Raw genomic sequence first — 12,558 nt, 5'->3', positions numbered from 1 at the left:
TAAATGACAGAAACTTATTTCTCACAGTTCTGGAGACTGGGAAGTCCAAGATCCAGGTTCCAGAAGCTTTGATGTCTGATGAGGGTCTGCTTCCTAGTTCATAGGTGACCATCTTGCTGTGTCCTCACATGGCAGAAGTGGTAAGGGAGATCTCCGGAGTCTTTTATAAGGGCACTAATTTGATTTATGAGGGTTCCATCCTCATGACCAAATAATTTCCAAAGGCCCCGCCTCTCAATGCTATACTCTTGGGGATTAGGTTTCAACATATGAATTTTGGGGCAACACAAACATTCAATCTATGGCACTGTGGTATAGTCATACCATGAAACACTACTCAGTAATAAAAAGGAATGAACTATTGATATATGCAACAACTGGGATGAATCTCAAAGGCATTATGCTAAGTAAAAGAAGCCAGTCTTAAATGGTCACATAGTATATGATTCTACTTATATAACTTTCTTCAAATGACAATTATAGAATTGGAGAACACTTAATAGCTTCCAGGAGTTAGGGACGGAGGATAGATGTGTTTATAATAGGACAACAGAAGGGATTCTTGTGATCCTTCTATCCCTTTTATAGATAGAACTGTTCTGTATTTTGACTATCAATGTCAACATCATGGTTGTGATATTGTATAGTTTTATAAGATATTACTATTAGGGAAAACTGGATAAAGGTTTCATGGCATCCCTCTGTATTATTTCTTAAAACTGCATGCATACAATTATCTGAAAATAAAGATATCAATTTAAAAAACTGATCAGAAATCTCATTCTCCCTCACACGTTCCACCTATTAAGTTCAGGCAAGTTACTAAAAGCAAAACAATATCACCTCTTCAGGCGAAAAATCAGAATCCAAAATTACTAAAATATATTATCTAAAATGTCCAGTTTTCAACAAAAAAGTATGAGGCATGTGTACAAACAAGAAAATATAATCCATATTCAGGGAAAAAACAGTCAATAGAAGCTGTTTGTAAGTGGACGCAGATGTTGGATTTAGCAGACAAAGACTTCAAAGCAGCTATTATAAATATGCTCAGAGAATTAAAGGAAATCATGATTAAAGAATTGAAGCAAAACATAATCACAACTAAAAAAATCTCAACAAAAACAATGAAAAATATAACAAAGAACCAAATGGAAATTCCAGAGTTGAAAACTGCGATAATTCAAATGAAATATTTTACAGTAGATTTGAGATAGTAGAAGAGTCACTGAACTTGAATATAGATTATAAAAATTACCCAATCCTGAAGACGAGAGAAAAAGTGGCTGAAGTAAAATGGATAGAGCCTCAGGACCTGTAGACAGCATCAAACATACCAACACAGGGAAATGGTAGTCACAGAAGAAGACGAGAAAGAAAGGGACAGAAAAAATATTTGAAGAAATAATGGTCAAAAGCTTTTATATTTGATAAATAGCATTAATCTACACATCCAAGAATCTCAATGAATCCCAAGCAGAATAAATACAAAGAGATTACCACCTAAACACATCATAGTCACACTTGAAAGACAAAGACAAAGTCTTAAAAGCAGAAAGAGAAAAATGACTCAGGGAAACAACACCGCAACTAACAACTGACTTCTCAGAAGCAACGGAGGAAGAAGACAGTGGAGTGGCATATTCCAAATGCTGAAAGAAAAAGTGCTGACCAAGAATTCTACATTCAGAAAGATTATCCTTCAAAAGTGAAGTTGAAATAAAGACATTCCCAGGTAAACAATGCCTGAGAGAATTCATTGCTAGCAGATTTACTTTCTAAGAAATACAAAATTAAGTCCTTCAGGCTCAAAGGAAATGGCAACACGTGATGTCTCAAATCAACTTGGAAGAAATGAAGAGCACTAGAAATGGTAAATATGAGGGTAAATATAAAAGACTGTAAAAATATGCATGTTTCTCTTTCTTTAATTCCTTTAAATCCCATAAGATTATTTAAAGCAATAATTGTAGCACTGTATTTTGGGCTTTATAACGTATGGATGTGATACATATGACAATAATAGGTAAAAGGAGGGGAGAATGAACTGTCGGCAAGCAAAGCTGCCATGTTTTGCCAGAATGAAGTCAGCATTAACCTGAAGTATATTGTGATAAGTTAAAATGTATATGGCAATCCTTAGAGCAGCCACTAGGAAAATAACTCAAAAAAATCATTGAAAAATCAAGAGAGGCGTTAAAATGGTACACTAAAAATATTTTTTAGCACAGAAGAAGACAAAGGAGAAACAGAGGGGCACACATATACACAAATAGTATAATGGCATATGTAAACCCATTAGATGTGAATGAATTAAACACTGTTATTGAAAGGCAAAGATTCAAAAGCAAGATCCAACCATAGGCTGTCAACAAGAGATAGATTTCAGATTCAAAGCCACAATTAGAGTGAAAAGAAAAGAATGGGAAAAGATATATCAAACAAACAGTAGCCATGAGAGCTGAGATGGTTACATTAATATCAGATAATATAGACTTTAAGACAAAAAATATTACTAGAGACAAAGAAGGACATTTCAAAATAGTGGCCAAGTGTTAAGTTCATGCATTCCACTTTGGCGGCTCAGGGTTTCTCTGATTCGGACCCTGGGCACCGACCTAGCACCACTCATGGAGCCATGCTGAGGCGGCATCACACATAGCACAAGTAGAAGGACTCACAACTAGAATATACAACTATTTACTGGGGGCTTTGGGGAGAAGAAGAAGAAGAAAAAATGTTAATATATTAGGAATATAAGAAATATATAAATGTATATACACAGCTAACACCAGCCCTAAAATACATGAAACAAAAACTGACAGAATTGTAAGGAGAAATAGACAATTCAACAATTGTAGTTGGAGATTTCCATACCAAACTCTCAAAAATTGATGGAATAACTAAGCATAAAATCAACAAGGAGACAGAAGAGTTGGATAACACTATCACCCAGTTGAACCTAATGTTTAGTTAGTTAACTCCACTCAATAGCGCCAGATTTTACACTCTTTTCAGGTGCACTTGGAACATTGTTGGGATGTTAGGCTCTAAGAATGAAATCATTCAAAGTATGTTTTATGACCAAATGGAATGAAATACAGAAATAAATTTGGCAAATCCTCAAATATTTGAAAGGTAAATAGCATCTTTCTAAATAATACATGAATCGAAGAAATGACAAGGAAAATTTTGAATGGAATGAAAATGAAAACACAACATATCAAAATTTATGGAATGTGGCTAAAGGAGTGTTTAGAGGGTGTTTAGAGTTTGTTGAGGTACACGAAGATCTAGAGCTGATGGAAATGTTCTAAAACTGGATTGTAATGGTTGCACACCCTATAAATTTACTAAAAATATCATTCAATTGTACACTTAGAATGGATGGATTTTATCTGTGTAAATTATACCAAATAAAGTTGTTTATTGAGTATTGGAGGAGGGAAGAATGGTTAACTGCAAAGGGCCCACAGGTAGGGTGACCAACTTGTCCTTGTTTGTTAGAGACTTTGCCAGTTTCGTAACATTGTGGGACCCCCTCCTCAGTCTGGGTAAACCAGACAGTTGGTCACCCTATGCACAGGGGAATTTTTAGAGTGATGGAACTGTTCTGCATGGTACCAGGGTGGGGTATACTCCATGAATTTGTCAAAACCCATACATTGTAAACGTTATGCAAATTTTAAGAAATCGACCCAAGACATCATGGGATCCCAGAGTGGAATGCAGACTGTGACAAATTAATTTAACATTACATATGTACAACATAACCTCAGTGAAGGGAGTGGGAGAAAAGAAACTGATCTAAATGACTTTGGAAAATGATGTTTTGACTAGATACTGGACGGATAAAGACAAAAAAGTACTGTATGTTAACGCTGTACTCTAGTCGGTAAGTTTGTTTCTCACAGAGTATATGTAGGCAATTCTGAAACTACTTTATGTATGTACTAGGACTGAACAAATAAATAAATAGACTGTAGATAATGGGAGCCAGGTTACAAATAAGCAAGGGGAATGACTATAATAAATGTGCTGGATTAGAGTCAGAGCTCTCACCATGAACTCATGTTTATTTTAGTATATACAGATAGTTATATGTGTATACACATGGGTTAGTATGCATACATATGTATATTTCCAAACTCTGTCAACTGAGAGGGCCTTGAAGCAGAGACAGTCCAGTAGGAACAAGCATACCTGATACCCAGATCTTGGTTTCTAAATACCACATTCCAGTAAAAGAAACCAGGGCTCCTTAGAAAAGTGACCAATTTTAGGACTAGGCAGGGAATGTAGGATAAGCCTGAAGCATCTTGTACCAGAAAGTAACAAAGTGCTTAAAAAGAAGAAGGAGGAAAGCAATGGGGAGGGAGAGAGAAGAAAAAGAAAATGAAAAAGAGGGACATGTCAAAAGGACACAGGAGCTGATCTGAAAGAGCTCCAATACCCAAAGCAGAGCAACAGAAATAATGGCAGTGTTGAGTTACAACCCATGAGTCCATACTGATGTAAAGAAATGATTAATAAATGGAGAGGAGGGGACAAATTTTCCATACAGAAGAATTCCAAATAGTAATATGTGTAGATGCCCCCTGCCCCATTCTGGAAGGTGGAGCTTAATTCCTTTCCCCCTTGAGTGTGGTCTGGGCTGAGTGATCCACGACCGATCAGCTTCCAAAAAGTAGAGTAGAGAGAGAGAAAAACAGTAAATTTATAGTGGAGAAACCAGGCAGATGCAATCTTAACCAAGTGATTAATATTAATATTACCATTAATGTCATGTTAATATTGTGTGCCCCTAATATGATGCATTCAGAGGGTACTTCACTTGTGCTATTCTTCCCAAAAACTTATAGCCTCTTTCTGATCACAAGAAAACATCAGAAAAACCCAAATTCTACAAAACACTTGGCCAATATTCTTCAAAAGTCTCAAGGTCAGGGGCCGGCCCCCATGGCCGAGTGGTTAAGTTCACATGCTCTGCTTGGGCAGCCCAGGGTTTCGCGGTTTGGAGCCTGGGCGTGGACATGGCACCGCTCATCAAGCCACAACTAGAAGGACCCACAACTAAAAATATACAACTATGTACTGGAGGGCTTGGGGGAGAAAAAGGAAAAATAGTCTTAAAAAAAAGTGTCAAGGTCATAAAAATACAGGAAGATTGAGGAATTGTCACAGATTGATAGAGACTAAGGGGACACGAAGATGAAATGTTAAGGGGACCATAGGTTGGGTCCCGGAACAGAAAAAGGATATTAGTAGACAAATTGGTGAAACTGGGATAATTCTGTAGTTAAGTTAACAGTATTGTACCAATGATAACTTCTTAGTTTTGACAAATGTGCCATAGTTATGTTAGATGCTAATATTAGGAGAAGCTGAGTGAAGGGTGTATGGGAGTTCTCTACTGTCTTTGCAATTTTTTTGTAAAACTAAAATTATTCCAAAGCAAAAAGAATTTGTTTAAAGCATGAGAAAGATGTCTATGTAATGATCGAGAGAAAGCTCCAACACACAAGTGAAAAGAGTAAGGTGCAGAATGATAGGTATAGTTTGCTATCTTGTGGTTGTAAATGCTGGGACCATTTCTGGAAAGATACCACCAAAATTGGTAAGAGAATTGCCTTAAGGGATGGTAATTGAGTGGGTAGGGGGCAGGAGTGGGAGGGAGACTTTTTGCTCAGGAACTTTTGTACCTTTTGGATTTTATATCGTGCAAAAAAGTAAATTAAGAAGTGGGCAAGATACAATTGCTTTTGGTCAAAAGTACCTGTAAAATCCCTTCAATTACCCAGGATTAGGAAAAAAATGATTTAAAAAAATTTGGTCAAGCTCCCAGAAGAAGCTGCTGGCTTGAATGTAGGAGCCACGATGTATGGCTATCCACACTCAGGCAGTGAGAAGGGGCTGCCCTGCGAAAGCTCTGAGCCTGAGGCAAACGAGGCATGGCAGGTTTGCACGTCCATGGACAGATGGTCCTCAGTGCCCATTCTCTGCTCTTCGTTCTTGCTGGGTTTTTTCTTCCTGAGCAGGTTTGGTTGAATTCACTTAATTTGCTACTCTCCTCATCAGCATTTCACCTACCCTGCTTTGTTTTTCTTTATAAAACTCTCATTGCATAACACTGACATTGCATTGTATATTTCTTTGTTCTGATTATGTATTGCGGCATAACAAGCCATCCCAAATTTAGTGAGACAAGAACCATTTTATTATGCTTGTGGATTCTGTAGGTCAGGAATTTGGACAGGGCACAGCAAAGATGAGTTGTCTCTGCTCCACAATGACTGGGATCTTGATTGTGAGTGACTCCAGTGGCTGGGGGCTGGAAGCATGTGTCTGGCACCTGTAGCTGAATGATTGGAAGACAATGCTCACCTGGGACTGTGAATGGAGCACCACCATGTGGCTTTTCCACTTGATTTGAGCTTCTCAGAGCATTTACAGATATGTCCTGGAGAGGAGTGTCAAAAGAGCAAGTGTTCCAAGAGAACATGGCCTTTTATGCTGTCTTGGGGGGCGCTTCGGCCGTTCTCTATTGGCTGAAGCAGTCACAACTCTGCCCAAACTCAAGGGGGAGGGACCTTGACTCCACCTCTCCCTGGGAAAAGGGGCAAAGAATGTGGGGCCATGTTTTAAAACCACCACACTTGTTTATTTTCTGTCTCCTTTCTGTGAGGGCAGGGACTTTTTCAGCTTTGTTTTCCACTGTATCCCTTGTAGGCACACAAAGAAATGTTTGCTGATGGATGTTGTATAATGATCATGTAAGGAAAGTCTCATTTTATTCCTTGTTTTAAAAGTTTTTATTAAGAAAACTCAAATGGTGAGAGTATCTTCTCAAATGTCTCTGTGAAGACAACCAGATGGCCCACCCACCTCACTTCTTCTGAATTCACACACTGTACTCACAGCCTTTCTTCCCACAGCCCAGTGCTTCTGCCCTTTCTGCTTCCCAACACCATGGTCTTGATGGAATCTATGAGCTGTTTAAGACACTCTCAGACTTGCTGAGGAATGGGTGTAACCTACGCATTCCCAGGACCAAGCAGCATTTGCACATGCTGAGCAGCGTCAAGCAAATTAGGGGCCCCCTGGATTTGCAGTGCCTTCTGGCTCTTCCTGACAATGCCAGCTGTGGACACCAAACCCTGAAGCATGAGTTCCTGGGACCTCACAACTTCATAGAGCTGAGAGACCTTCTGGGCTGAGAATGTCCCCTACCATGGTGATCCATCTTGACCCTCACTGAATCCTGGTCCTTTTGGCCCAAACCGAGAGCTTCTTGACATACTCTTGTACCTTGCTCTAAGCAGAACAAGAATTTGCCTTTTTTTTTCACTGAGAAAGATTCACCATGAACTATCTGTTGCCAATCTTTCTTTTTTTATATATATGTGGGCTGCTGCCACAACATAGCTACTTACGGATGAGTGGTGTAGGTCCGTGCCCAGGAACTGAAACCCGGACGCTGAAGGGGAGCACACCAAACTTAACCACTAGGCCACCAGGGCTGGGCCAGGAATTTGCTGTTTTGAGCACACACAGGCCTTCTTGGATGACCACACATTATTACACTTTGGGAACACCTCTCTGCCATTGTGTGCCATCTTCTTGGGATGGCACATCCCAGTTATCTCCCTTTCTGCTATAGAAACTAGAGCAACTCGTGGTCGTCCCTCCAATGGACACTTTCTTCCCCCTCTTCAAGCTGCCAAGGGCCAGGCTTGCAATCTATGTGCAGCTGGTCAGTAGATCAGTTGTGGGGCCAAACATCTTGAGGGCGGTGACAGGGTGGAAAAATGCCTAAAGCCACTCAGCAGTAGCTCCCAGACAGGACTATTGAGCAGTTCCTATTATCGAGGCCCCCCCAGAGATGCCAGGTTCCTGTCTGTTCTAAGGCTGGATCTTCATCCTCCCTTTAATCCTATAGCTTCTCCCACGTTCTTCTCATAACATTCCTATTGCTTGAGATGTGAGCTGGACTCAGTCCTGTTGCTTGCCACCAAAGAAGCCTGAATGATGTGCTGTGACCCTAATCACCTGAGATTGGGTTGTAGACTCCCTGTAGCCCTAAGGCTGGTCCTAGGGCCTAAGGTTACTAGGAGAGGTATAAACCAGGAGCATGGCTGCCAATCCCAGAAAGCATCAAAAAAGATTAAGGTCTTGGGGCCGACCCCGTGGCCAAGTGGTTAAGTTCGCGTGCTCCACTGCAGGTGGCCCAGTGTTTCGTCAGTTTGAATCCTGGGCATGGACATGGCACTGCTCATCGAGCCACGCTGAGGCAGCGTCCCACATGCCACAATAGAAGGACCCACAACTAAGAATATACAACTATATACCAGGGAGCTTTGGGGAGAAAAGGGAAAAAATAAAATCTTAAACAAAACAAAACATTAAGATCTTGCAACAGGCAATGTCAGAACATCTTAGGACGTGGTGAGGCTGCCCTATCCTCGAGATTCAGCTGATGTGCTACACAAGCATTGAGCAGTCATTTGTGGGCAGCTGTGCTCACTGCGGGGCCTCCTCTCTGTTCCCCATGTGACCCATTGCTACGTCTACCTGGTTCCTGAGTTTGTACCCGGCTTCCTTTATTCGGGGACGCTTTAATAAGTGCTTCTCTGGCCAGCCTTCTCCTTAGTTCTAGATACTACACACACCAGATTAGGAGAACTGTCCCATCTGTTTCATCCCAGAGTTGCCATTGCTGAATGAGCTATCTCCCTTCTAACATTGCTCTTCCTTCTGGATGTTTATGAGAGGGCATTCCAGGCCTAGAGCATTCATAAAAAGAGATGAGAAAATGTGAGCCTGGAAGATACTAAAGGGAAAAGATAAGCACTGGGGGTAGTGAGGATGTCATGGAGAAGAGGAAAAATGAGAGGGACATTGGAGACTCCAGTCATTCTTTTGGTTGTCCAGTAGTTGAACCTTCTCTCTCTGTTTGCAGAACCCTTCACATTATGAAGCTGACTAACCTCTAGGTATAGACATTGAAAATGCCAGCCTGGCTTTTTAGGCTCCCTTGGGCCCTGATGAAGGCTGCTGTGGACTGAATTGTGTCCCCTCAAAATTCATATGTTGAAGCCTTAACCTCCAGTGTGACTGTATTTCAAGATAGGGCCTATAGGAGGTAATTAAGGTTAAATGAGGTCATTATGGGGCCCTGCTCCAATAGGATTAGTGTCTTTATAAGAAGAGACTCCAGAGAGCTCTTTCTCTTTAGCTAACCCCTCTGTCAGCATGTACAAAGATGAGGTCATGTGAAGACACATCAAGATGGAAGCCACCTGCAAGCCAGAAAGAGGCCTCACTAGAAACTGACAATGCTGGTACCTTGAACTTGGTCTTCTAGCCTCCTGTGAGAAAACAAATGTCTGTTGTTTAAGCCACTCAGTCTATGGTATTTTGTTATGGCAGCCCTAGCAGACTAAGACAGGGACACATGACCCAAGGTCCACCAATCAGGTGCACCCATCCATATTCTACTAATCGGAAGCATGTGATGAGAAGGAGCTGGGTCTGGCAAATCTCTTTTGGTGAAGGTGCAGCCATGTTGGCTGATATGTCCAGCCTCAGAGGCAGTTTTCAGGGTCCAGTGTGGGTGATGTGAGAAGTATTAGTGATCTTGTATGTCTTCAAAGCTGTGTCTTCAGCAGACCAATTCTGTGGGGTGTTCTTACTGTCTCTACAGACTAAAAGCCTGGTTCTGTGATCCTTCAGAGAGTCTGTGAGCCAACCAATAATAGCCCTTTAAAAAAAAGTAAACCATTTACTGAAGTATAACATATCACAAGCATACAACTTGGCAGGTTTTTACAAAATGACTATGCCTATGTAACAAGCATTAAGATCAAGGAACAGAAAATTAATGCCATTCCCCCAAAACATTCCTCATACCTCCTTCCGGTCACTACCATCCTCCTGTGGATAACTACAGTTCTGACTTCTAAAAGCATAGTTTTAGTGGATCACAAAGAATATATTCTTTTGTGGCTAGGTTTTATTGCTTGAATTATTTTTGTGAGATTCATACATATGTTGCTTGTAGCAGTAGTTCATTCTTTTTCATTGTTGCACGTTATCATTTTGTATGAATCTACCACATTTTATCTGTTCTATTGTTGCTGGGCATTTGGAAGTTCTCCATTTGCAATCTATTACAAATAGTGATGCTATGAATATTACTGTACATGTCTTTTGTTGGACATGTGTAAGCATGTCTTTTCTTCTTTGGAGTGCGAGCGTTGGGCCTTTGGGTATGCACGTACTCGCCTTTAGTAGATAATGCCAAACAGTTTTCCAAGTTGATTTTACCAATGTATCCCCTCTCCAGCAGTGTATTAGAGTTCTCTTTGCTCCGCATTCTCTTCAGTATTTAGAATTGTTTGTCTTTTTATATTTTAGCCACTTTAGTGGTTGCATTTATAGGCCCCTTAAATATTCCTTTTTTGAAGAGCCTATTTAAATATTTTGCCCATTTTGAAATTGCATTGTCAGTATTTATCTCACTGATTTCTTTATATTTTTGAGATACAAGTCATTTGTCAGGTAACGTATTCCAAATATCTTCTCCCACTTCATGACTTTTTCATTCTCTTAATGGTATAGTTTAATAAGCAGAAGTTTTTGTGTTTTTTTTTTTAAAGATTTTATTTTTTTCCTTTTTCTCTCCAAAGCCCCCCGGTACATAGTTGTATATTCTTCGTTGTGGGTCCTTCTAGTTGTGGCATGTGGGACGCTGCCTCAGTGTGGTTTGATCAGCAGTGCCATGTCCATGCCCAGGATTCGAACCAACGAAACACTGGGCCGCCTGCAGCGGTGCGCACGAACTTAACCACTCGGCCACGGGGCCAGCCCCTAATAAGCAGAAGTTTTTAATATTAATGTAGTTTAATGTATTAATTATTTCTTTTATGTTTGCAGGTTTTGTGTCTTGTTTAAGGAATCTTTTCCTAACGCAAACTCAAGAAGATATTCTTTTTAGGTTTCCTTCTAGAAACTTTATTGTTTTATCTCTCACATTTAGATATGCAATCCATTTGGAACAGATGGAGTGCATGAGGTAGGAGTCAAGTATTTTCTCTGTATAGTTAGTTAATGACCAAACAGCATTTATAGAAACAACCATCTTTCTTCACTGAACTTCAGTGCCACCTTTGTAATAAAATCTCTATTCTGTTCTACTGATTTGTTTATCCTTATTCTCACATCACAAGACAATTTTTTTTCCAATTTTTTATGGTGGTAAAATACATACAACATAAAATTTACTATCTTAACCTTCTTTTTTTTTTTTTGGAAGATTAGCCATGAGCTAACATCTGCCACCAATCCTCTCTGTTTGCTGAGGAAGATTGTCCTTGAGCTAACATCTGTGCCCATCTTCCTCTATTTTATATGTGGGATGCTGGCCACACCGTGGCTTGATAAGTGGTGCATAGGTCTGCACCCAGCACCCAAACCAGTGAACCCTGGGCCACCAAAGCGGAGCATGTGAACTTAACCACTACGCCACCAGGCCAACCCCTATCTTAACCTTTTTTTAAATTGAGGTCATAATAGTTTATAACAGTGTGAAATTTCAGTTGTACGTTATTATTTGTCTGTCACCATATAAATGTGCCCCTTCACCCCTTATGCTCACCTCCCAACCCTCTTCTCCTCTGGTAACCACTAATCTGTTCTCTTTGTCCACATATTTGTTTATCTTCCACATATGAATGAAATCATATGGTGTTTGTCTTTCTCTGTCTGGCTTATTTCACTTAACATAATACCCTCAAGGTCCATCCATGTTGTTGCAAATGGGACGATTTTGTCTTTTTCTATGGCTGAGCAGTATTCCAATCTATATATATACCACATCTTCTTTATCCAATCATCAGTTGATGGGCACTTGGATTGCTTCCACATCTTGGCTATTGTGAATAATGCTGCAGTAAACATAGGGGTGCATAAGTCTTTTGAATTGTTGATTTCAAATTCTTTGGATAAGTACCCAGTAATGGGTTAGCTGGGTCGTATGGTATTTCTATTTTTAATCTTTTGAGAAATCTCCATACTGCTTTCCTTAGTGGCTGCACCAGTTTGCATTCCCACCAGCAGTGTATGAGGGTTCCCTTTTCTCCACATCCTCTCCAACATTTGTTGTTTTTTGTCTTGGTAATTATAGTCATGCTAAGGCATATAAGGTGATATCTCATTGTAGTTTTGATGTGCATTTTCCTGATGATTAGTGATGTTGAACATCTTTTCACGTGTCTGTAGGCCATCTGTATATCTTCTTTGGAAAAATGTCTGTTCAGATCTTTTGCCCATTTTTTATTTGGGTTATTTGGTTGTTGGGTTTTTTTTTTTTTTTTTTTTTTTTTTTGCTGTTGAGTTGTATTAGTTCTTTGTATATTTTGGATATTAACCCCCTTATCAGATATATGGTTTGCAAATATCTTCTCAGAATTGCTAGGTTGTGTTTTTGTTTTGTCGATGGTTTACTTTGCTGTGTAGAAGCTTTTTGATATGATGTAGTCCCATTTGTTATTTTTATAT

Source organism: Equus asinus, chromosome 14, assembly GCF_041296235.1.
Source record: "Equus asinus isolate D_3611 breed Donkey chromosome 14, EquAss-T2T_v2, whole genome shotgun sequence".
Taxonomy (NCBI): domain Eukaryota; kingdom Metazoa; phylum Chordata; class Mammalia; order Perissodactyla; family Equidae; genus Equus; species Equus asinus.
Note: the sequence above shows the minus strand (reverse complement) of the source record.